At 37.3% G+C, this 24,117-nt stretch overlaps 1 long non-coding RNA gene across 1 annotated transcript in view; it reads left to right on the forward strand.

Moving 5' to 3' along the window:
- LOC129532395 (uncharacterized) overlaps positions 1–24,117 on the forward strand; it is a 118,822-nt gene that overhangs the window by 38,786 nt on the left and 55,919 nt on the right. Inside the window, exons 3-4 of the long non-coding RNA XR_008678122.2 lie at positions 7,618–7,739; positions 22,090–22,166. This is a non-coding gene — a long non-coding RNA (uncharacterized lncRNA). The remainder of the gene's footprint in view (positions 1–7,617; positions 7,740–22,089; positions 22,167–24,117) is intronic.

Below are 24,117 nucleotides of genomic sequence, written 5' to 3' on the forward strand. Positions count from 1 at the left end.
TGGGGGATATTTATAATGGGAGAGGCTACTTATGTGAGTGGGGCAGAGGGTTTATGGAAATTTCTGTAATTTCTTCTCAATTATGCTGTAAACCTAAAACTGCTCTAAAAATAAAGTCTGGTAAACGTTTAAAAAATGAAAACAAAAATAATACAATGGGTCAAGTAACAGTCAGATACCCCCATTGTATCTTGTAAGTAACTAAATTGTTTGTGAATTTACAGGATCATAGAAAGAAGGGACTAGCTGGGAGGCTGAGGCAGGAGAATGGCATGAACCCGGGAGGCAGAGCTTGCAGTGAGCCGAGATTGTGCCAGTGCACTCCAGCCTGAGCGACAGAGCGAGACTGCGTCTCAAAAAAAAAAAAAAAAAAAAAAAAAAAAAGAAGGAAGGGACTAGCCTTGTCTCAGATGGGATTTTGGACTTTGGACTCTTGAGTTAATGCTGGAATGAGTTAAAACTTTGGGGGACTATTGGGAAGGCATGATTGTATTTTGCAATGTGAGAAGGACAGGAAATGTGGAGGGGCCAGGGGGCAGAATGATATGGTTTGGTTATGTCCCTGCCCAAATCTCATGTTGAATTATAATCCCCAGTGTTGGAGGTGGGGCCTGATAGGGGGTGATTAGATAATGGGGGCAGTTTCTAATGGTTTAGCACCATCTCCTTGTGAAAGGAAAGTAAATCTTGGGACCTCAAAATCACTAAGCTAAAGGGAAAAGTCAAGATGGGCACTGCTTAGGGCAAACCTGCCTCCCATTCTATTTAAAGTCATCCCTCTGCTCACTGAGATAAATGCATATCTGATTGCCTCCTTTGGAAAGGCTAATCAGAAACTCAAAGAATGCAACCCTTTGGTTTGTCTCTTGTCTACCTATTGTGTCTGGAATTGGTGGGTTCTTGGTTTCACTGACTTCAAGAATGAAGCTGGGGACCCTCTGGTGAATGTTACAGCTCTTAAGTTGGCGCGTCTGGAGTTTGTTCCTTCTGATGCTCGGATGTGTTCGTAGTTTCTTCCTTCTGGTGGGTTCGTGGTCTCTCTGGCTCAGGAGTGAAGCTGCAGACCTTTGCTGTGAGTGTTACAGCTCTTAAGGCGGCGCGCCTGGAGTTGTTCGTTCCTTCTGGTGGGCTCGTGGTCTCGCTGGCTTCAGGAGTGAAGCTGCAGACCTTCTCGGTGAGTGTTACAGCTCATAAAGGCAGTGTGGACCCAAAGAGTGAGCAGTAGCAAGATTTATTGCAAAGAGCGAAAGAACAAAGCTTCCACAGTGTGGAAAGGGACCCAAGCCGGTTGCCACTGCTGGCTCGGGCAGCCTGCTTTTATTCTCTTATCTGGCCCGACCCACATCCTGCTGATTGGTAGAGCCCAGTGGTCTGTTTTTGACAGGGCCCTGATTGTTGCATTTACAATCCCTGAGCTAGACACAAAGGTTCTCCACCTTCCCACCAGATTAGCTAGATACAGAGTGTCCACACAAAGGTTCTCCAAGGCCCCACCAGACCCAGGAGCCCAGCTGGCTTCACCCAGTGGATCCCGCACCAGGCTGCAGGTGGAGCTGCCTGCCAGTCCCGCGCTGGACGCCCGCACTCCTCAGCCCTTGGGTGGTCGATGGGACTGGATGCCCTGGAGCAGGGGGTGGCGCTCCTCGGGGAGGCTCGGGAGGCACAGGAGCCCATGGAGGAGGTGGGAGGCTCAGGCATGGCAGGCTGCAGGTCCCCAGCCCTGCCCCGCGGGAAGGCAGCTAAAGCCTGGTGAGAAATAGAGAGCAGCGCCGGTGGGCTGGCACGGCTGGGGGACCGAGTACACCCTCCGCAGCCGCTGGCCCAGGTGCTAAGCCCCTCATTGCCTGGGGCGGCAGGGCCAGCCAGCTGCTCCCAGTGCGGGCCCACCAAGCCCATGCCCACCCGGAACTCCAGCTGGCCCGCAAGCGCGGCGTGCAGCCCTGGTTCCTGCTTGCGCCTATCCCTCCACACCTCCCTGCAAGCTAAGGGAGCCGGCTCTGGTCTTGGCCAGCCCAGAAAGGGGCTCCCACAGTGCAGCAGTGGGCTGAAGGGCTCTTCAAGTGCCTCCAAAGTGGGAGCCCAGGCAGAGGAGGCGCCGAGAGCCAGCAAGGGCTGTGAGGACTGCCAGCACGCTGTCACCTCTCACTATGACCTGGAAGCGCCCCCCAACCCCACTCCCTGCTCCCTCTTGGAGTTATCCTGCCTTTTCGGACCAAACCAATGTACATCTTACATATATTGATTGATGTCTCATATCTCCCTAGAATGTATAAAACCAAGCTGTGCCCTGACCACATTGGACACATGTAGTCAGGACTTTGTGAGGCTGTATCATGGGCACGTGTCCTTAACTTTGGCAAAATAAACATCCTGAATTGACTGAGACCTGTCTCAGATATTTGGAGTTCACATTTGGCAATGACAAATGGATTATGAGTAGAGGTTCCCCTGACCTTTGACATATCTCCTGTTGGTGCTTAGTACCAGTTTGAGCTGTCTGTATGGGTCAAACCAATAGAATAATTTGCTGAGGCCTGGAAGCATCGCCTTCAGAGAATCCCTGATCCCCCCAGATTTGATCAAGATCTAAAGTTTATTCTGCTGTAAAACTCCTTTTTCTTGGTTCGAGGAAGAGGGAGTTTTACTTGCTTCCAGCAAAGGAGGCAAGTTTTCCTGCTTCCATGATGATGAAAGGGAGGTAACTCCTTTCTAGAGTTTGAGCTTGCTTCCAACAGGGAAGGTGAGTTTGAGTTTTTTCCTGCTTCCAGAGTGGAAGAGAGCAGTCTTCAGTCTGAGACCCATCCCTACATAAGTAGCTGAATTGGGGTTTTGTCTTGGCTAAAGTTAAGATTAACAACCAGCTGATCTTAATTTCTCCTTACCATTAGAGTGCTCAGTAATCATATTGTTGGTTTTGTTGTTGTTGTTTTTGTTTGTTCTGGTCCTTCTCCTTTCAGATTTGACCAACCCTACATGACTTGGTCAAATCTGAATGAGAATTTCAAAGTATGGGTAACAAGGCCTCTCTGAATTGGCTAAAATTCCTCACAGCTGTAAAAGAGGAAAAAACAAAAAACAAAAACCCAAAACTATGCATTTGGTTTCTGTGTTTGCTTCCTGTCTGAAAAAAAAAAAAAAGGAAACAAAACAACAATTGTTCTTTTGTTTACTTTTCTTCCACCCCATACGCCTTCCCCCTTTGTCATCTTCAGTACCAAGAAAAATCTAGAGAGAAGGCTTCTAATGACTCAAACTCCTTAGAGAACTCAGAACAAAGGCACCACTCACCCCTTTTGGGGTGTTCTGTTTTCTTTGTGGAGTTTCAAGAGTCATGGGCACATTCTTCTTAGGTCTAAAGCTCTGCTTTCCTATATTGCATGACTTGACCTCTTTGGCTTTGGGGCTATTAGAGATTACCTTGTACTGTGAGAAGATTTGACCTTGGTGTGTATAATGGTAGGCAAGAACTCCAAAGTTAGGGGTGGCTGAAGGTGGTTTACAGGAAGTGGTTTTGGCTTTTTTTTTTCCTTTCTTTCTCTCCTAGGAAGTTATTGTTTAAGGATTCTACTTCTAATTCGGAGATGCATTCTAAAGGGTCTTCTCTATTGCTTTTTCTCCCAGAATTAATGTCAGTTTGGCTTGTATGTGCGCATTTGCATGAGAAGCTGAACTGTTGTTTTCATAGGTAAATGAGAGATTTAGTTTTCTTAGCTTCGAAGAGAATGAACATTTTGCTCCACCCAGCTGAAAGGCACCCGTGGGTGACCAGGGGCCTCGTGGGAGTGTAGAGAGGGTTGACCACCTGTGATTAGCAGCAGCCCTATGGAGAATCCCCATCAAACTTATTTAAAAAAGGGCTCATCCAGGAAGCACATATGGGAGCTGGTCACTGAGCTTTGAGCCCTCCTGGAGGTGGTAGACCTCCAGAGAATGAAACTGAGACATGAAAGAGGGTGGCAACAACTCAGTGGTAACACACTATGGAGTCCCACCCACAATCAGCAGACACCACAAAAACCCTAGGCCATAGCTCAGTTCCTCCTTTTAAGAAAAAAAAAGAAAAAGAAAAGTGGGAAATTAATAATCTAAAAACGAGGATAAAACAAGAAGAATGATCCCCTTTGGGGCACTCCATTGGTTTTATGGCACCTCTACTTGTTAGAGTTTGTGTAAAATAGAATTATTATGGTCTTTGTGCACATTTACATGAAAGAAAGGGGGCGCTAAGATCGACCTTCAAACTACAAAGTTCTTAAGTTCTCTTTTTCTCTGTTTTCTTTTCTCCCTGCTTTAAAGCTGCTGTTACTTTTTGACCAAGATAAAATCCACTGTTAGACTCCAACCATTCCTTTTCGTTACTGTTTTCACAGACCAATAAGTTTGTATTAATATCTCACGGCTAGAGTTCTGAAGTAAAAGCTATAGGATCTTTAGTGTATGAAAATGTATGTGTGTGTTTATGTGTACGTACATGTATTTTGTTGTGTTTTGGACACAAGGTACCAAATTGGCTTAATGAGTAGTCATCAATTAAATAATGAACCCCAATGGTTTTCAAGTTCATGTGACTTAAGTAAAATCTTTAATAAGCTAGCTTTAAAATTATTGGTAAAGAACAGTAGAAATGGCTTAAGAATTTTCAGCATACATGTTTGTTTTCATTTATTGATGAAGCAATTTCATACTTATGCCTGCCAAATACTATAAGGTGTCAAAATTTGGCATAAGGGATACAAAACTATAAACCCAGCCCAAAATACAATTATCTTTGCTTGCATAATTTTTGATAAATAAGAGGTTGATATTGATTCAATGAAAATAGCTAAATATTGAATTATTTAGTGAAATAGCCATAACTTCTAATCTATAGCTTTAGGCAGTCAAGTCCCCAGGCAGGAAGGGGGTTTGTTTTGTGAAGGACTGTTATCATCTCTTTCAAAACTAAACTATAAACTATGATACTCCCAAAGTTAATTCATCCAATGCCCGGAAATGAACAAGGGCAGCTTAGAGGTTAAAAGCAAGATAGAGTAGGTTGGGTCAGATATTTTTCATTGTCCCAGTTATAATTTTGCAGTTATAATTTCATAACTTAAAATGATGACTGTTGCAGGTATCATAAATAATCTAGGTAAACTATTAAAATAATTAGGTAAATATAATGGGATAAATATTTGTAGACAAACTTGTCATAATTTAGAAACTAAAGTTAAATTAAATAATAGGTATTTCATCAATTGGGTATTTTCAAAAAAAATTGTAGGAAAACATTCTTTCTAAAAAAGTGTGTCCTTTTTAAAAGGTGAATAATTGTTGTCTAATTCAAAGCTTCTTTAAAGGTTATGTATACAACAAGGAAAAAGAAACCAGGAAATAAGACAGATGTAAAGAAAGTTATATTAATATAATTAAAGAGGTATTTTTGGTAAGAAAGCTTAAAGAAAAATGACTTTATATGAGAAAGAAGCTTATATGGTAAGTTTTGTCCTAGAATAAAATAACTGGTTGTTTTAGAAATGAGGGATGTTCAGGACAAACCAGAACTTCCAAGCAGTCATGAATGGTCAGTGTAAGTCATAATGAGAGGATCTATTAAAATAAAAGAAAAACTTTTATGTGACCAAGCTGTCTATAATTAGAGGGAAATTATAATGGTCTTTCTAGAGATTGAGTTTTGATTAAAAAATACACTTATACATGAAAGAATTGGTTCAAACTATGACATTTTCTTAAGGCATTGCTCTACTCTTAATAAATTACAAGACATTATAATTTTTTTAATGCAAAGTTTAACTTTTATTGCATCTTGCTGTTTTCAGCTTTCTCTCCTCTTTTAAAAGACCTGAAATCAAACTCTATCCTTTAACTCATTTTCAATTCCTGCAAGTTTTTTTTTCCTACAGTTTCTAACTGTTGTGGCCTGATGCAAAAAAAAAAAAAAAAAAAAAAAAAAAAGAGAAAAGAAAAGGTTTTATCTTACAGGTCTAAAGGAAATTTTTCCTTCCAACATAATATTCCCCATAGGGAACAGTAGTTGCACTGCAGAAGGTTTTTTATTTTGCCTTTGGGTAACTGGCCTAATAATTAGATCTTACACTTTATCAAAATAATTCGCATGTTATTATTAATAAGTTTGGTTTGCTTAGAAAAAACTGAGATTAAAAAGTTTTCTTAAAATTAAGACTATTGCATCTGTGTAACTTTCTGTATGTGATTTTAAAGTCCTTGTGCCATTAAGTAAGTTATAGGGCTTTGACTCCTGGGTCTAAAAAGGACATCAAGTCCTTCTAAATCTTAACACTGACAGTAGTTAAAGCCTCATCTTCAGATCCAGTGGAAGATGCCAATCAAAATAAATTGGGTTCATGAGACACAAGGCCAGAAATTAAAGATATTCAGCTCGTAAGGATCAGGGACTATCATGGAAGAGGTGGGTGATATTGTAAGGGCCGATTTTGAAACATAAAATAGGTTCAATTTCCCTGTAAATTAACCACCAATGTCAAAGGCACACTGATGCAAGACCAGTATATGGGCCCCTATGTCATATTAACAAGGTTTTCTTGAAGCATTAACCCACTCCTTAATAAAGGTTATAAAGGTTGTAAAAGGCTTATGGAAATTATATTGTATGGTCAAGATGATTAAAATTTTATAGATTGTTTATAAAAGTTTGAAAAACAAATTTAATTGGCCTCATGCTGTTTTTATTAGGGATTCTTGTTTGGAAAATTAAGTCTCCTCTCTCAAAGAATAACAGTTTTCACCTTGTTTTTGAAATCTTCGAATTATCACTTTGGTTAAATTAATGACTTATTTTACAATGACCTGTGACCCTATTTTGTGATATCAAGCGTTTTAAACCTTTGATATTTGAAAAACTTTCTAAAATCAAATTATAAATTATGTCTTTTTTCTGACCTAATTATTCCTTTAAGATATTAGGTTCCCTAAAGTCCAAAAATGACATATATGACTTATTTGATATAAAAATCCTACAGGAAGTATTGTCAAATATGAAATGATGGTGTTTGGCTTTCTTTAGACTGTATTCATATAAATGTTATTGGTATGTGTTTTAAAATTGTGGGAAACTCCTATATTTCTGATATGACTTAGTATATGTTATTAGTAATAATTATAACTGTTATGTTAAGTTATTATGTGCCACAGCAGTAACAAATTTCCTTGTCAGTTGTGTCTTTGACTGTGGGTGCACTAAAACTTTTTGTCATCCGTGGACAATTGTTTTCTTGTTTTGGTCCTCTTTAGAAGGTGGTTTTATAATCAGCTTTTATAGCTCTAAAAGGTCTTCTTGAATGCAGAGTTCTGATAACTTTGGAGACTGTGACATTAGAATGGAGGAAAACTTTCAGGACTCTCATGGAGAGATGGAATATTCATGAATGTCAAGCAGAACAGGAGTTAATTGCATGGACCGAACTAATAGAAGACTGAAGCCCTATTTATTTTCCAATTCAAGATAAACCAAAATCAAGACCCAAATATAATCACAGACCAATGTAAAGAGAGATGTAAAGACCTATTACTTCAGAAGAGTGAAGTAATCATTTAAAAAAGCTTAAAACATTGATAATTCTTTGTTTTCTTTTCCAGAGTCAAGAAAACTTTGCTTTTGACTTATTTACAGCTAGTCACAATTGAGTGAAGTATACTCCTGTAAACAAATTTGGATTTCTCTCTCTCAGTCTGATTTCTCCAGAATGTGGAAACTATTTGTGAGTATTCTTAATTTATGGCAATATAGTTATTTGCATAAGTGCAATAAGAATGTTTTATTTTGCAACAGGACACTATTGGAGAAACTGGTTATTTTACTGTAATGGTGTGATTTCTTTTAAGGAATCAAACTTGACTTAAATAGAGCCAATAAAAACCCCTTGGGAACAATGGCCTCATACCTTGTCTACACAGTCCCTGTATAGGGTTCCTGACCTGTCATAAGTAAAGAATTTCACTTTCTGATAGGTCCAGGAGACCCAAATTATCTTGGGATCTCAAGAGGAGAGGAATTTACCCAGCTCAAAGGCATTTGATGGTACAAAGCCATGGCTGAGCTTGACTTTAAAAAAGTCTTATCTGAGATTCCTTCTATGAAACAAAGTTCCATAAAAAAGCCTATGTGAAAAATAATTATTCTTGCTGTACTTTATACAAATAGGCCAAGTATAATAAAGTAAATCAGTCCTACTGTGATTTGTTTTTAGTAAAAATAGGAACCTGAAGAGAGAAAAATTATGTTTCAAAAAGTATAGTACACCTGTCATTAGATTTTAGACTTGCTTAATGTTTTTCAATTTTTATTATTTTCTACAGTTGGACTGAATTCTAAAATTTTTCCTGGTGATAAGTCTCCAAAATAATGTGTTCAATTTTTTTCATCTTTATTTTTCTTTTTTCTCCTATTTTTCCTAATTGGAATAACTGAAAACTAAGCTGTGCTTTGTTAAAGCCCTGTGAACTAAGGGTAGACAACTTAAGCTTCAGAAGAAAATAACAGCAACCTATTTACATACATAAGCCACTTTCATAACTGCCTACTGATACATGGACTTCAGAGTAATATGGCCTGTATTGACTTTCTAGGATTGTTCTTTTTTGTTTGTTGTTGTTTTTCTCCCTTCCTCCCCCTATTTTCTCTTCATAGGACATGAGACTTCACAACCTGCTAAAAATGAGCTTTTCTAATAATGTGGGACTTACCCTTCTACAAGTAAACCATCCTAGTCATGAGGGATCAGATGAAACCTGAGACCAGAGACTCATTTTCTTCTAAAATGATTTCTCCAAAGGATTTTAAAAAGAAAAAGGTTAAAATGTGAAAGGAAAATAAATCTTGGGACCCCAAATCTCTAAGCTAAAGGGAAAAGTCAAGATGGGAACTGCTTTGGGCAAACCTGCCTCCCATTCTTTTCAAAGTCATCCCTCTGCTCACTAAGATAAATGCATATCTTATTGCTTCCTTTGGAAAGGCTAATCAGAAACTCAGAAGAATGCAACCATTTGGTTTTTCTTTTATCTACCTATCACCTAGAAGCACCCTTCCCACTTCAAGTTGTCCTGCCTTTCTGGACTAAACCAATGTACATCTTACGTACATTGATTGATATCTCATGTCTCCATAAAATGTATAAAACCAAGCTGTGCCCCCACCCCCTTGGGCACATGTTGTCAGGACCAGGACCCTGTGAGGCTGCATCATGGGCACGTGTCCCTGACTTTGGCAAAATAAACTTTCTGAATTGACTGAGACCTGTCTTAGATATTTGGGGTTCATACCCCCTTGGTACTGTGTAGTGAATGAGTTCTCACAAGATCTGGTTGTTTAAAAGTGTATGGCACCTCCTACCTGTCTCTCTTCTTCCTGCTCTGGCAATATAAGACATGCCTGCTTCTCCTTGGCCTTCCACCATGATTGTAAGTTTCCTGAGGCCTCTCCAGAAGCCAAGCAGATGCCAGAATCATGCTTCCTGCACAGCCTGTGGAACTGTGAGCCAATTAAACTTCTTTTATTTATAAATTACCCAGCCTCAGGTATTGCTTTATAGCAGTGCAAGAATAGACTAATATAAGTGTTACAGATATTGAGTAGGTAAAAATCAATAGGATTTAGCAATTGGACCTAGAGACACAGGAACTGGGGAGATTTTTTTAAAGAGGTGATTAGAATAATAATATTGTCATCATGGAAATTAGAAAGTTAGGTTTATTGGTGAAAAGTTGGTGAATAATCTTCTAGATATTTTGAGTTTAATGTACTAATGAGGAACAAGTGGAGATCTCCATCATGCACTTGGAAATTTAGGACTGGAGCTGGGAGACAAGTGGGGCCAGAAATAAAGGTATGCTCCTTCTGCTCTCAACCCACCATGGCCTTTTAGTGGGATCAGTAGAATCCCTGCACGTAAGTGTCTGGAGTTAGCAAAATAGCATGGAAGAACAAACTGATGCCAGAACCTATGAACTGACAGCATTTAAGGGGTGGGAGGGAAAAAGAAAAAAGCAGATGTGAAAAGAGATCAGGAAACTTAGGCAAGTCAAATAAGAGAAAATTCTTTCAAGTGTGAACTTCCGTATATGACATCTATGATTTAGGCCCAGTTTATATCAAGAACTTAAGAAAGAAAATTGGAAAAATAAATAGGGCTTTATGTATTTTAGGACTTATGATGATGATTATGATATAGAATGATATAAAGTGTGGGTCAGGAGCAGTGGCTCACGCCTGTAATCGCAGCACTTTGGGAGGCTGAGGCGGTGGATCACAGGTCAAGAGATCTAAATCATCCTGGCCAGCATGGTGAAACCCATCTCTACTAAAAATACAAAAATTAGCTGGGCATGGTGGCACAGGCCTGTAGTCCCAGCTACTCGGGAGGCTGAGGCAGAAGAATCACTTGAACCCGGGAAGCAGAGCTTGCAGTGAGCTGAGATTGTGCCACTGCACTCCAGCCTGGCGACAGAGCGAGACTCCGTCTCAAAAAAAAAAAAAAGAAAAGAAAAGAAAGTGTGGACAGCAAGTATTCTGACAATTGTAACTAAAGAAATGCATTAATAAATAAGCTTTTATATTTTCCTACAAATTCCTAATTTTTTCCTTTAAGTTATTTTCTTAATACTTGTCAATATTGTATGCCATAAAGCTTTTTTTCTAAAATAACAAAAATAGTGTTTTAAAAGTAATTTTATAATGCCAAGAGGCAAATGTGATGTAAGAGACTAAGAACAGGCTTATCCAACAAATATAATTTCATCTGTAAAATGGGGATAATAATCTTTCTTATCAGCTTGTCTCAGAGAAGTGTTATGTGAGTTAACTGAAGGAATAAGACAGCATTTTGTGAATGTAAAATCTACAGTAATGTATAATATAATTGATATTTAAGTACTTTTTTGTGCTTCTGGTCTTATGCTGGAAAAATTGTTATTACTTTAAATAAGTAATAAATATCTGATTTTTGCTGTATGTTCAGGAAGCAAATTTTCTCATCTTTTTTACACTTACAAATTTTCTATAATTTTTCTTTCTGTGAGATGTTTGCATTTATCTTATTTTGGTCAATTCCTGCTCTGGCAAGTACATGCAAAATAAAATGTTAAGATCAACAAACAAACATTTTTGTTGGGTGTGTCCTCACTGTCTAAATGTGTTTAATTTTTTTTCGGCCAGAATTATTTGTTTCAAACGCTTTTATGAAACATGCGTTTACTTCTGGATCATCTTAATAGCTCAAATATTCCTGTCTACATTTCCTTAGATCACCTTCTGTTCAGTGATTCTTTCTTAAGAGTTCTGTTGGCCAGAGTTTTTTCTGAGGTTTCAGTAGTTGCCTGGTAGGAATGCTTGTGAAAACATTCGTGGATAGCCCAAACATTTTTTAATAACATTTGCTTGGAAAAAAAATTTTTACTGGCAGTCAGGGCACATTATTTAAACATATTTCAAAATATTTATGCATCCTTGCAATACTTTGGTGGCATCTTGTATGGTAAGGCTGAATTGATGATTTTCTAGTTACCTCTTTTTGTTTGTTTGTTTTTGGCCATTCATAATAGTTGATTGATGAGTGTTTGATAGAATTTCCACACTGTTGATAAACTCAATAATAAGGCGATTATAACAACCAGAGGTTTTTGAACTTTCTATATTCTCAGAGACTTGAACTGAAACTAATTAGATTAACTTTACTGTAATCTTGTCAGATGCTTGATTTTCAGTTGCTATTTTGCTTCTTTTTTTTAGTATTTGCTTTTTCAAGAAATTTTCAACTTTTATCTTAGACACGGGGGATACATGTGCAGATTTGTTATATGGTAATATTGTGTGATGCTGAGGTTTGGAGTACATATCCTGTCACCCTGGTAGTGAGCGTAGTACCTGATAGGTAGTTTTTTAACCTCCCTGCCTACCCTCTAGTAGCACACAGCATCTATTGTTCCCATATTATGTCTGACTTATAAGTGAGAACATGTGGTATTTGGTTTTCTATTTCTGCATTTATTTGCTTAGGATGATGGCCTCCAGCTCTATCCATGTTGCTCCAGAAGACATGATTTCATTCTTTTTTATGACTGCATGGTATTTTATGATGTATATGCACCATGTTTTCTTTATCCAATCTACCACTGATGGGCAGCTGGGTTGATTCTGTCTCTGCTATTGGGAATAGCACAGCAATGAACAGATGAGTGCATGTGTCTTTTTGGTAGAATGATTTACTTTCTTTTGTGTATATACCCAGTAATAGGATTGTTGGGTCTAAGATAGCTCTGTTTTAAATTCTTTGAAAAATCTCCAGACTGCTTTCCAACCATCTCATACCAGTTGGAATGGCTATTGTTAAAAAGTCAAAAAACAACACATGCTGATGAAACAGAAGAGAGAAGGAAACACTTATATACTGTTGGTGGGAATGTAAGTTAATTTAGCTGTTGTCTCGCTTTTTCCTTTCTCTCCTTCCCAATGGTAATTCAGAAATTAATAGTTGTTCGTATCATCTTGGCATTAGTATTTGGTGACAGGTGTAGCTTTAGTGATACCTGTGGTTCTCTATATAGGGCTTACACCTTATTTAAAGTTATTTTTCATATTCCATGACTATGTCTAAATAAAAAAGACAATAGATAAATTGTTGGTGCATGTATGTTGACTAGCCAAATCAAACTTTGTGCTTTTTTTGGGGGGGGGGCTGGGGGGCGGGCCGGGGGGGTGGGGGTAGCGGTGAGCGATTTATTAATAGGGCTCATGTTTTTTAGTATATTTTTCCAGAATAAAGAGATAAATTTATGTCTGTGATTATATTTGGGTCTTGATTTTGGCTTATCTGATCTGCAGAGGAAGAGCAAGAAATATTACCTTAACTTTTGCTTCTGGGGGTGGTAATGCTACGTAATTTTAAAACCCTTAGTACATGTATCTTTTAAAACCATATTTTAAGAATTTTAATTTATGAAAGGTGTCTTCTCTCTGAGTTTTTTATCCCCATGTTGCTAAGTCTGTCTTTCTGAACATCTTTTCTTGCGTGTCTCTCTTTGGTATTTTTTTCTTTGTGTGTTTGTGCTGTATTTAAAAAATGTGACTTTCTCTATAAAACTGTGTATACACATCTGACTATGTGTCATTTCCTGTGTTCTTGTATGTGTGTTTTTTCATCTATGCTCAATCTATTTTTATTTGGGTGTCTCTGTTTATTTTGATCTCTGCGTATGCCTTTATCAATGAATATTCCTGTGTGTCTTTGTGTCTGCCTCGCTCTCTTCCTGTGTAGATGTATGTGTGTTTTGTGTTCTCTATTTCCGTGTCCATTTTGATGTATCCCTCTACTTATGTGACTTTGTTCTTCCCTCCCTCACTATCTTTCACTATCTCTGTCTCATTATATATATATGTCTTTCTCAATTTTTATTTGATTTCAGTTCTCTATGTATGTCTTCCTTATTTTGTGGTTATAACATTGAAGTTAGTGTTATAGTTAGATAAAGGAAAAAATCCGATTACAACACAGATAACATTGTAGTGTTATAGTTACTAATTAAAATGTAAAGTATCAAAACATTATGTTGTACATCATGAATATATACAATTTCTACTTGTCAATTAAAAAATAAATAAGAAACAAGTCGTATTATTTCTGAGGGTTTTGTTCTGTTCCATCGGTCTCTATCTCTGTTTTGGTACCAGTACCATGCTGTTTTGGTTACTGTAGCCTTGTGGTATAGTTTGAAGTCAGGTAGCATGATGCCTCCAGCTTTGTTCTTTTGGCTTAGGATTGACTTGGCAACGCGGGCTCTTTTTTGGTTCCATGTGAACTTTAAAGTAGTTTTTTCCAATTCAGTGAAGAAAGTCATTGGTAGCTTGATGGGGATGGCATTGAATCTATAAATTACCTTGGGCAGTATGGCCATTTTCACGATATTGATACTTCCTATCCATGAGCATGGAATGTTCTTCCATTTGTTTGTATCCTCTTTTATTTCATTGAGCAGTGGTTTGTAGTTCTCCTTGAAGAGGTCCTTCACATCCCTTGTAAGTTGGATTCCTAGGTATTTTATTCTCTTTGAAGCAATTGTGAATGGGAGTTCTCTCATGATTTGGCTCTCTGTTTGTCTGTTATTGGTGTATAAGAATGCTTGTGATTTTTGCACATTGATTTTGTATCCTGAGACTTTGCTGAAGTTGCTTATCAGCTTAAGGAGATTTTGGGCTGAGACGATGGGGTTTTCTAGATATGCAATCATGTCATCTGCAAACAAGGACAATTTGACTTCCTCTTTTCCTAATTGAATACCCTTTATTTCTTTCTCCTGCCTGATTGCCCTGGCCATAACTTCCAACACTATGTTGAATAGGAGTGGTGAGAGAGGGCATCCGTGTCTTGTGCCAGTTTTCAAAGGGAATGCTTCCAGTTTTTGCCCATTCAGTATGATATTGGCTGTGGGTTTGTCATAAATAGCTCTTATTATTTTGAGATATGTCCCATCAATACCTAATTTATTGAGAGTTTTTAGCATGAAGGGCTGTTGAATTTTGTCAAAGGCCTTTTCTGCATCTATTGAGATAATCATGTGGTTTTTGTCCCTGGTTCTGTTTATATGCAGGATTATGTTTATTGATTTGCGTATGTTGAACCAGCCTTGCATCCCAGGGATGAAGCCCACGTGATCATGGTGGATAAGCTTTTTGATGTGCTGCTGGATTCGGTTTTCCAGTATTTTATTGAGGATTTTTGCATCAATGTTCATCGGGTATATTGGTCTAAAAATCTCTTTTTTTTGTTGTGTCTCTGCCCGGCTTTGGTATCAGGATGATGCTGGCCTCATAGAATGAGTTAGGGAGGATTCCCTCTTTTTCTATTGATTGGAATAGTTTCAGAAGGAATGGTACCAGCTCCTCCTTGTACCTCTGGTAGAATTCGACTGTGAATCCGTCTGGTCCTGGACTTTTTTTGGTTGGTAAGGCATTTCAGAGCCTGTTACTGGTCTATTCAGAGATTCAACTTCTTCCTGCTTTAGTCTTGGGAGGTTGTATGTGTCGAGGAATTTATCTATTTCTTCTAGATTTTCTAGTTTTATTTGTGTAGAGGTGTTTATAGTATTCTCTGATGGTAGTTCGTATTTCTGTGGAATCGGTGGTGATATCCCCTTTATCTTTTTTTATTGTGTCTGTTTGATACTTCTCTCTTTTCTTCTTTGTTAATCTTGCTAGTGGTCTATCAATTTTGTTGATCTTTTCAAAAAACCAGCTTCTGGATTCATTGATTTTTTGAAGGGTTTTTTGAAAGATAAAGGGTGATATCCCCTTTATCTTTTTTTATTGTGTCTATTTGATACTTCTCTCTTTTCTTCTTTGTTAATCTTGCTAGTGGTCTATCAATTTTGTTGATCTTTTCAAAAAACCAGCTTCTGGATTCATTGATTTTTTGAAGGGTTTTTTGTGTCTCTATCTCCTTCAGTTCTGCTCTGATCTTAGTGATTTCTTGCCTTCTGCTAGCTTTTGAATGTGTTTGCTCTTGCTTCTCTACTTCTTTTAATTGTGATGTTAGGGTGTCAATTTTAGATCTTTCCTGCTTTCTCTTGTGGGCATTTAGTGCTATAAATTTCCCTCTACACACTGCTTTAAATGTGTCCCAGAGGTTCTGGTATGTTGTGTCTTTGTTCTCGTTGGTTTCAAAGAACATCTTTATTTCTGCCTTCATTTCTTTATGTACCCCGTAGTCATTCAGGAGCAGGTTGTTCAGTTTCCATGTAGTTGAGTGGTTTTGAGTCAGTTTCTTAATCCTGAGTTCTAGTTGGATTGCACTGTGCTCTGAGGAATACTATGCAGCCATAAAAAATGATGAGTTCATGTCCTTTATAGGGACATGGATGAAGCTGGAAACCATCGTTCTCAGCAAACTATTGCAAGGACAAAAAGCCAAACACTGCATGTTCACACTCATAGGTGGGAATTGAACAATGAGAACACTTGGACACAGGAAGAGGAACATCACACACCGGGGCCTGTTGTAGGGTGGGGGGAGGGGGGAGGGATAGCATTAGAAGATATACCTAATGGAAACGACGAGTTAATGGGTGCAGCACACCAACATGACACATGTACACATATGTAACAAACCTGCACGTTGTGCACATGTACCCTAGAAGTTAAAGTATAATTAAAAATATATATATATAAAGAAATGCCAGCTCTGAAAAAAATGTAAAAATAAAGTTTCCTGTTTTATTTCATTAGAAACATGAATTAAAGATCATAAAAGGCAATTCATAGAAAAATTGTAAGTGCGGTAATAAATATTAAAAAACAGACATGTTCTTACTAAAAATTAAATACATGTGAGTAAAATAATGAAGTTACATTTGTTGACTATTAGATTGATAAAAATATATGTTGTGGGAAAATAGTGAGTTATACATTTTAATGGCATTGAACAACGTGTCAAGGGGACAACATGTATCAAAGCTTTTAACTATATATTAGCTTTGACTCAGCAATTCTTCTTTAGGAATTTTCCCTCAAATAACCAGATAATTCTACAACTGTTTATTTCAGAATTGCCTTAGTAGTATAAAATTGAAAGTAAATGTCCACCAACAGAGGATAAGTTAAATGAATTATGGTACATCCATATAATAGAATATTATAATCTATTGTTATAGAAAAATTATATGGTCTATTGATAAAGGAAAAAATCAGATTACAAAAAAGTATGTACAATGCACATATTGTGTATGCCATTTATTCATTCAAATAATGGGTATTTTCTACATGTACTATGTGGTAAGCATGCTAGAGCCACTATAGAGATATCCATATTGTTTTATATGTGGTGTAAGATAATGAAAGAACTTCCACCTTGTCTCTATTATGGAGTTAATAAGCAAGTATGATGAAAAATAATACGGTTGCATCAATTTTGGAAAGTTTTCTGTTCTTAAATTTTAAAGCAGATGTATTTTTTATTTTGAAATATTAAATTAAATTGATCACTTTTCGTAGTTTTCCTTTTCTTTTCCCCCCTCCCCCCACATACAAGGGATCTGTGATGCTCTATGAAAATTGATTCCCCATCCTGACCAAGGCAATTTTCTCAGGTGTTCTGGAAATGTTATGTCTTGGTACATATTGTCTTAATGAGTTGTCAAGAAACAATATTTGTTCAAAGCCTTTGGAAAAATAGAAAAAAAATTAAGCCATGTACTTGTCAAAATGTCATTCCCATGTGAAGCTCAGAGAGTCTGAGCAAATACAACGTGAAACAATAAAGGTGAACGCTTTGCTCAGTTGTTGGAAATTGACGCTAATGTCAGTGGAAAACTAAACTTGAAAATGCAATGTTTAGTACAGTGATTCTATAACTTTAGTGTGCATGAGACTTACCAAAAGAACTATTTTTAAATGCAGATTCCTGGACCTCACCCCTGAGGTTTGAATTTGGTAGGTCTGGAATGGGCATAGAATCTATATTTTAATAAGCTTCCAAGGTGATTCTAATATAAGAGGTTTAAGGGCTACGTTTCACGAAATGATGTTAATGGGTAATTATAATAGCTAATCTACTTTAAAAATTTGACAGATTTCCCTTAAAGCATATCTACTAGATATATTTCTAGGAGGATTCTTTAGACAAGCTTATTTAAGAAATCATGGAAATTATGTAGGGGGATTATGAGTTCATAGGCAGGTCTGCATTCCATTTCAAGACCTATTGGTTTTCTGGACCACAATTCTGAGCCAAAATTTTAATGAGCTGCCAATGTTTACTTCCATCAAATAAAAATTGGCACTCCTTTTCCTCAAACAATGGCATTAATATTTATAGATGTTCTCTCATACTTATAATTTTATAATATTTGGTAGATAGTGTGAATTCCCAAGAACCTGGTCATAAAAGTGAGGAAAAGAATATGAAAAAAGAGTGCTGCAAATGTAGAATTCTGATCAATGAAAGCAGCTATGTAGTATAAATAAAAGACTACTTTAGAGCAATTTGACATAATCAGACTATCAAATCTATGAATCTTAAGTGACTAAATGAATTACAATAGATCTGTCAGTCACCAGAGTAGGTTTGCCACAAAAGCAACTCTGAACTTCCTTGAAAAAAAGGTCATCAGAGGCGCAAGAAGTCTATATGTTGCCATAGCATATTATTATAACCAAGGTATACACTAAGTAAACAATTTAACATTTTGTGATCATTTGATTTAAAACTGCTTATAATTCTGATTTAAGTAACTTTATGGGAAGAAATCCAAACAGCCTTCCATAATGTAGTTGATTAATTGAGGCATGAAAATACCTGCTCAGTTCAGTTAATGAGAGTGTTTTATGGCTGAAAAACCATTTAGTTATGAATTTCTCAAGCTTTGTTTTTCAATATATTTATTTATTTTTGAGACAGGGTCTTGCTCTTTCTGTCACTCAGGCTGGAGTGCAGTGGCACGATCTTGGCTCATTGCAGCCTCCACCTCTTGGGCTTAAGCAATCCTCCTGCCTCAGTCTCCTGAGTATCTGGGACCACAGGCATAAACAACCATGCCTGGCTAATATTTCAATTATTTTGTAGAGACTGGGTCTCGCCATGTTGCCCAGGCTGGTTTTGAACTCCTGGGCTCAATTGATCGTTTTGCTTCAGTTTCCCAAAGTGCTGGGATTACAGGTGTGAGCCACTGCACCTGGCCGTGTTTCTTAAACTTTAATGTGCATATAAATCACTTGGGGATCTTGTTAAAATGAAAATTCTGATTGATGGTCCAGAGTGTACAATCTGAGATTCTGCATTCTAAACAAGCTGTTGGTCCACCCAAGGACCACATATTGAGTAGCAAGGATTTATTTCTACTCCTTTGCTTAACAGATGAGGGGCAGTCAGTGCTTCACCTGCTTTTTTAGGGCATCATCATGACTTGGGCAGACTTGAAGTCATTGGAACTGAATATTATTAATGTCAGTTTCTCAAACTCTTACCACTAAGGTCTCTGATGAGGCCTTGGTTGCTACCTTTCCTGAGTTGAGGTTTTCAACTTTTTATTTCATTCAGTGTGAGAACTGAAAGATTACTTTTAATAAATGTTATTTTTCCTTTTACCTTTTTTTTGGCCTGAGTTATTCAGACATGGTTTCTGTTGCTTGCAGTCAACATAATATAACCTATACAGGGTATGTTTTGGGACTTACATGGCAAAGAAATATACCATAGTTGCATTACAAGGGAATAAATTCTTCTTTCCTTAGAACATAGCAGATAAATTTATTTCCTTAAAAGCTTACACAAATCCACTGGTGACTCACAAATGTCTTTCTCCAGCATGATCTTCTTCCTCATCTTCCTGGCTCTATCCAGCTTCCAATTTGGCACTTCTATTTGAATATCTAGTAGTCATCTCAGACTTAACATATCCCAAATCCAAAATTGAACCGTCCAAACTTGATGTTTCTATAGCAAATGGCACTCTTTTTATACAGTTGCTCAGGTAAAAACCTAAGAATCATCCTTGATTTCTATTTTCCCCTCCCTAAATTCAATCCATTAGCAAATTCTATCAGTTCTGCCATAAACATCTAGCAAAAATCAACCACTTGCTATCTCAACTGCCTTGTCCTAGTCTAAACGATAGTCATGTCTGCCTTACACAACTACAAAAGCCTTCTAGTTCTACTTTTTGCTCCCACTCTAGTTTTTCCACATAGCAGCCTAAGAAATTCTTTTAAAATGTAAACAAGATCTTGTTACTTTTATGCTCAAAGCTGTTGAGTAGCTTCTTATCCCACTGAAAATAAAATCCAAACTCCCTACCATGATTTGCAGAGCTTATGTAATCATTGCTTTACTAAACCTCTTTACTTCTTGTAAAGAAATATGCCATCTTTTGCTGCTCTCTCCCGGCACTCCCTGCTCCAGCTATGCTGGTCTCCCTCTTCAACTGGAATGAAAGTCCTAAGGGCAGAGATTTTTGTCTGTTTTGCTTACTGTTGTATTCCTCCTACCTAGAATAATGCCTGTCACAAAGTAGATGTCAATTAATAATTCTTAAATGATTGAATGAAGAATGTGCAATCAATTAGGCACAGTAAATAGACAGACCCAGTCACTGGGACTCTGACAGGAAGTGGGGATTGGTCACTGGAGACAAGACCTAGGTTTTTACTGCTAACTGCTTATACTGCTAATCATTTATACCACTAATCATCTGTGTGTGGTATTACCTTTAATTTTGACGTTCAAGATTTGTTCCCATAAACTTAGAACAAGGCTAGCAGTAAGGTAGATTGGGTAAAATGGCTGTCATCTAAGCTTCTCATTTTTCCCAACCAGAAGAATATAGTGTGTAAATGGCCTTCAAATGACCGTAGCTGGGAGTAGTAGAGAGATGCTAAGGCAGGCAGTGAAGCAGGTGATGTGTTGCTGTTACTGTACAGAGTTGCTATGGATAGTTTGTGTAGCTTTAGAAAGAAAATAAAGTAGATATCTTGCAATATATCGATTAACCAAATAAATTACTTGTTATTCATTCTTAAGCCTGTTCTGCCAGAAAGAAAATGGCACAAAATATTAACAAAAGCTTTGTATAAGATAATTGTGGCTTGGAAATCTTATGACTGCAAATAATGCCGTGACTGTGCTCACAAGGACAAAGGAATAAACAATAAGTAGAGATTTAAAAAATTACCTAACACACTTCTGCCACAGAAAGAAGGTTTTCCACTTTCTGTGGAACAGTGTCTATGATTATTCCTATTCTAAAGCCATTCAAGTGTCTCCTAGTTCCTTAGCCCTCATTTTCTTACAGATATATATTACTTAGTTCTTACTTTTTCCCAGTCTTGTCCAAACACCAGCATCAACAACCTTTCTCCTATAGGTTAAATTCTACAACTCCCTAAACCAGTGGAAATCAAACTTGTCAGTACTTTAGTTGTTCAAATGTATAAGTGAATAGAGTCTGGAAATGGTCTGTGGCCTCCAGGCTGAGTTTTAGTGTCCTGGGCAAAGCCCTTTGCCACATGCTTCTGCAGTAAGGGGCAATCTGCCCAGTAATGTTCAACGTATGTAACTAGTCCATGTGCATGGTTTCTGCTTCCTGTCTGGTGTGCAATCTAACTTTCTACTGGGACCATAACCTCCTCATCATTGACCTAATACTCTAATCCTCTTTCTTTTTTTTTTTTGTAAATCTACTTTCTCTGGGGACTGAACTTTCTTTCGGGCCACTTTCAAACTGGACTAATTTAATTGCAGACCAAAGTGTGCCCAACAAGAAGTATAGCTACTATCCAGAGACTCTTCCTATAGTGCTCTGACTTCTTAGGTAGAATCTCCTGAATATCAGCATAAGTCTGGACTAGGTTCAAATTTATACTCCTCTTTGAAGACCAGTCTTACTGCCAAGTTATCTCCCGTAGCCCCAATTTTGCTGGTTCTGGCTAACTCTTCCATTCCTTTTTTCTACTAATGACAGCATAACATGTCTTAGTACAGAGTCCACATGTGTTGGGACACATTCCTGGAGGTCTGAAAGCAGGAAATAATAAGGATAGTTGTGAATGCCACTGTGTCATGGGGTTTAACTTGTTACAAAATTCTGTGTCCTGGGAAGAAGGCAGAACATTGATGGAAGTAAAAGTTACATATGGCTCTGCTGAGGACTCATGAGTCCAAGATATTTGCTGTTAGTTTCCTACAACTAGGACAGTCACAATAGAGTTGGATCTCCATTCTTAAATGTGTAGAATAGTAATGCTGATTTATGGAAGGGCTACAAATTCCGTAGTTGAAATAAAACCATTTTTTTCTCTTGGAGTTAAAAACTCTGGTATTCATAGATGGATGATTACTATTAATATCCAGTTTAGGATTAATAAAAAACTTTGAATCTAGTAAATTCTTTATGTCCTCTACTTATGACTTTTCTCTCTCGGAGATGATAGGAATGGAATCCTCTTCTAATGAACCCGGCCTGACTAATTTACTGCCAACATTAGCAAACATTAAATGATAAAGAGAGAGGGCAAGAATAAGGATAAGATTAGGCCTTTTTAAAATTTTTTTTATTTTTCATTTTTTGTAGAAACAGACTGCAGATTGAATTCCTACATAGGCAATTCCAGAATTCTTACGAGACATGCATTAGGACATCAGCAACAGGTAAGTTTAATAACACAAATGAAAATAATTGGTTGATAAGACATTACAGTATTCCTCAGGGGAGTTGCTTGGTTCAAGGGAATGAGCTTTTCCAATTTTGATAGAACAATTACAATGTTCTCCGTAGAGGAAATGATATTTTAATACTGGATTTCAAGAAATCACTGTCATCAGGAAGTATCTGTCACTGCTCTTGAAAGAATTAAGAGCAGTTTTGAAGGTTATGTGTACTCTTTGGAATAAGAACAAGTGGCAGATGAGGAAAAGGAATCATATATTAGTGTATAATAGATTTTTTTTCCACGATAGTTCCCACGGTTCTGATCAGATGACTATGACCAACATTTTGTTACAAGACAGAAATGATGGAAATATGTAATCTGGTTACTGACCAGAAGAGTACCTATCCCTAGAATATTGTATTTATATAGATTGAATAATAAAATTTTATGGTATTTAGGTCAAAAGGTACACTATACTATGACTTAAGATTTTCTCCCTCCGTTATCAGAAAGTAGACATGAGCACAAAAAGAATGATACTCTATCAAGCTACATGGACTTCGATGGTCAAAAAATGTTTTTAAGAAATGTGTTCTTCCATTCGTGTATTTATTCATTCAACAAGTAGAGTACCTAATACCAGAAACTGTGTAAGGCACTATACACAGAGGAAAACAAAATGGTTCCTGACAGTTTACTGATTGTAATCTAGTGGTGCATTGAACACACAATAAAAGATTAATAATTATAATAATTAAAACTGTGACTAGAGCTATGAGGGTCAAGACAATAGAGGCTATTTGAAAGGCAATGTGATGCTCTTAACTTGATTTTTTTAGTAGAGAGAGCCAATGAAAACCTCTTTGAAGAAAAAATAGTTATTTAAGTGAAGACCTAAGGGATACAGATGTTAACAGGACAAACAGAAGGCAGCATGAGGAATTCAGGCAGAAAGATCAGCCTAGATGAAAGCTCTGAGGTGGAGAGAGAAGTTAGCGTGTTTGGGGAACTGAAGGTTCATATAGTTAGGACAGAGAGTTAGGGTGATAATGGCTCTAAATACCGTTGCAGAGGTAGGCAGGGACCCTATCTTTGCAGAGCCTTGTGGTTGTGGTAAGAAGTTTATGTTTTAAGCATAATTGAAAGCTAAAAAAGAAAGTCTGATATGTGCATGAGGAATCATATAGACATTATCTTTCTACCACAGGTGGTACCAAAAATAAAAAGCAGATTAATTTTAAATGGGATGATTTTAATGAATTGTAGACTAAAGAACTACATAGACCAATGCTCCATATTGTATCCTGCCTTTTCTTGGCTTCCTTCTAGGAGACTCATTATTTTTTGGCTACATAGTAAGTATTTTACAAATATACATATTTGTAGTTCATATATATATATATATATATATATACACACACACACACACACACATGTATTTTTGTATACATATATATATGTTTTTCCAAATAACATTTGGCTCAGCTGAGAGCTCTGTGCAAGGTTACATTCTGGGGGAAACTTTTAGTCATTAAGGCTAGATTGACAATTGAGCAATCCATTATTAGTTGGTGAATTTGTTTTGGATATGTCGAATTTGAAGCCATTACAGGACATCTATATTGAATTGTTCTAGGTTGTTATGGAGGAAAACACATATTCAGGATAAAAATGAAACTATTATTGTTCATAAGGCTGGCATTGTAGCAAGGAAGGAATGGGGTATTCATAGCCAAACCTGGGTACTATCATTTCCTGGTCCCTTAGAACATCACACTTACATTTTTTTAATATACAAAAGTATATCCTAAAACTTCTCTGAGAATTGCTTTGTGACCGGAGGCAGGAAAGGCCTATTGACCCATATTTAGGTGGGAAATAGGAAAACAAGTGACAACAAGGAAGGGGAAAATGAATTTGTTATGGGTGAACAAAGTTCAAAAGTCTTT

The sequence above is a fragment of the Gorilla gorilla genome, chromosome 2, assembly GCF_029281585.2.
Source record: "Gorilla gorilla gorilla isolate KB3781 chromosome 2, NHGRI_mGorGor1-v2.1_pri, whole genome shotgun sequence".
NCBI classification, from domain to species: Eukaryota; Metazoa; Chordata; class Mammalia; order Primates; family Hominidae; genus Gorilla; species Gorilla gorilla.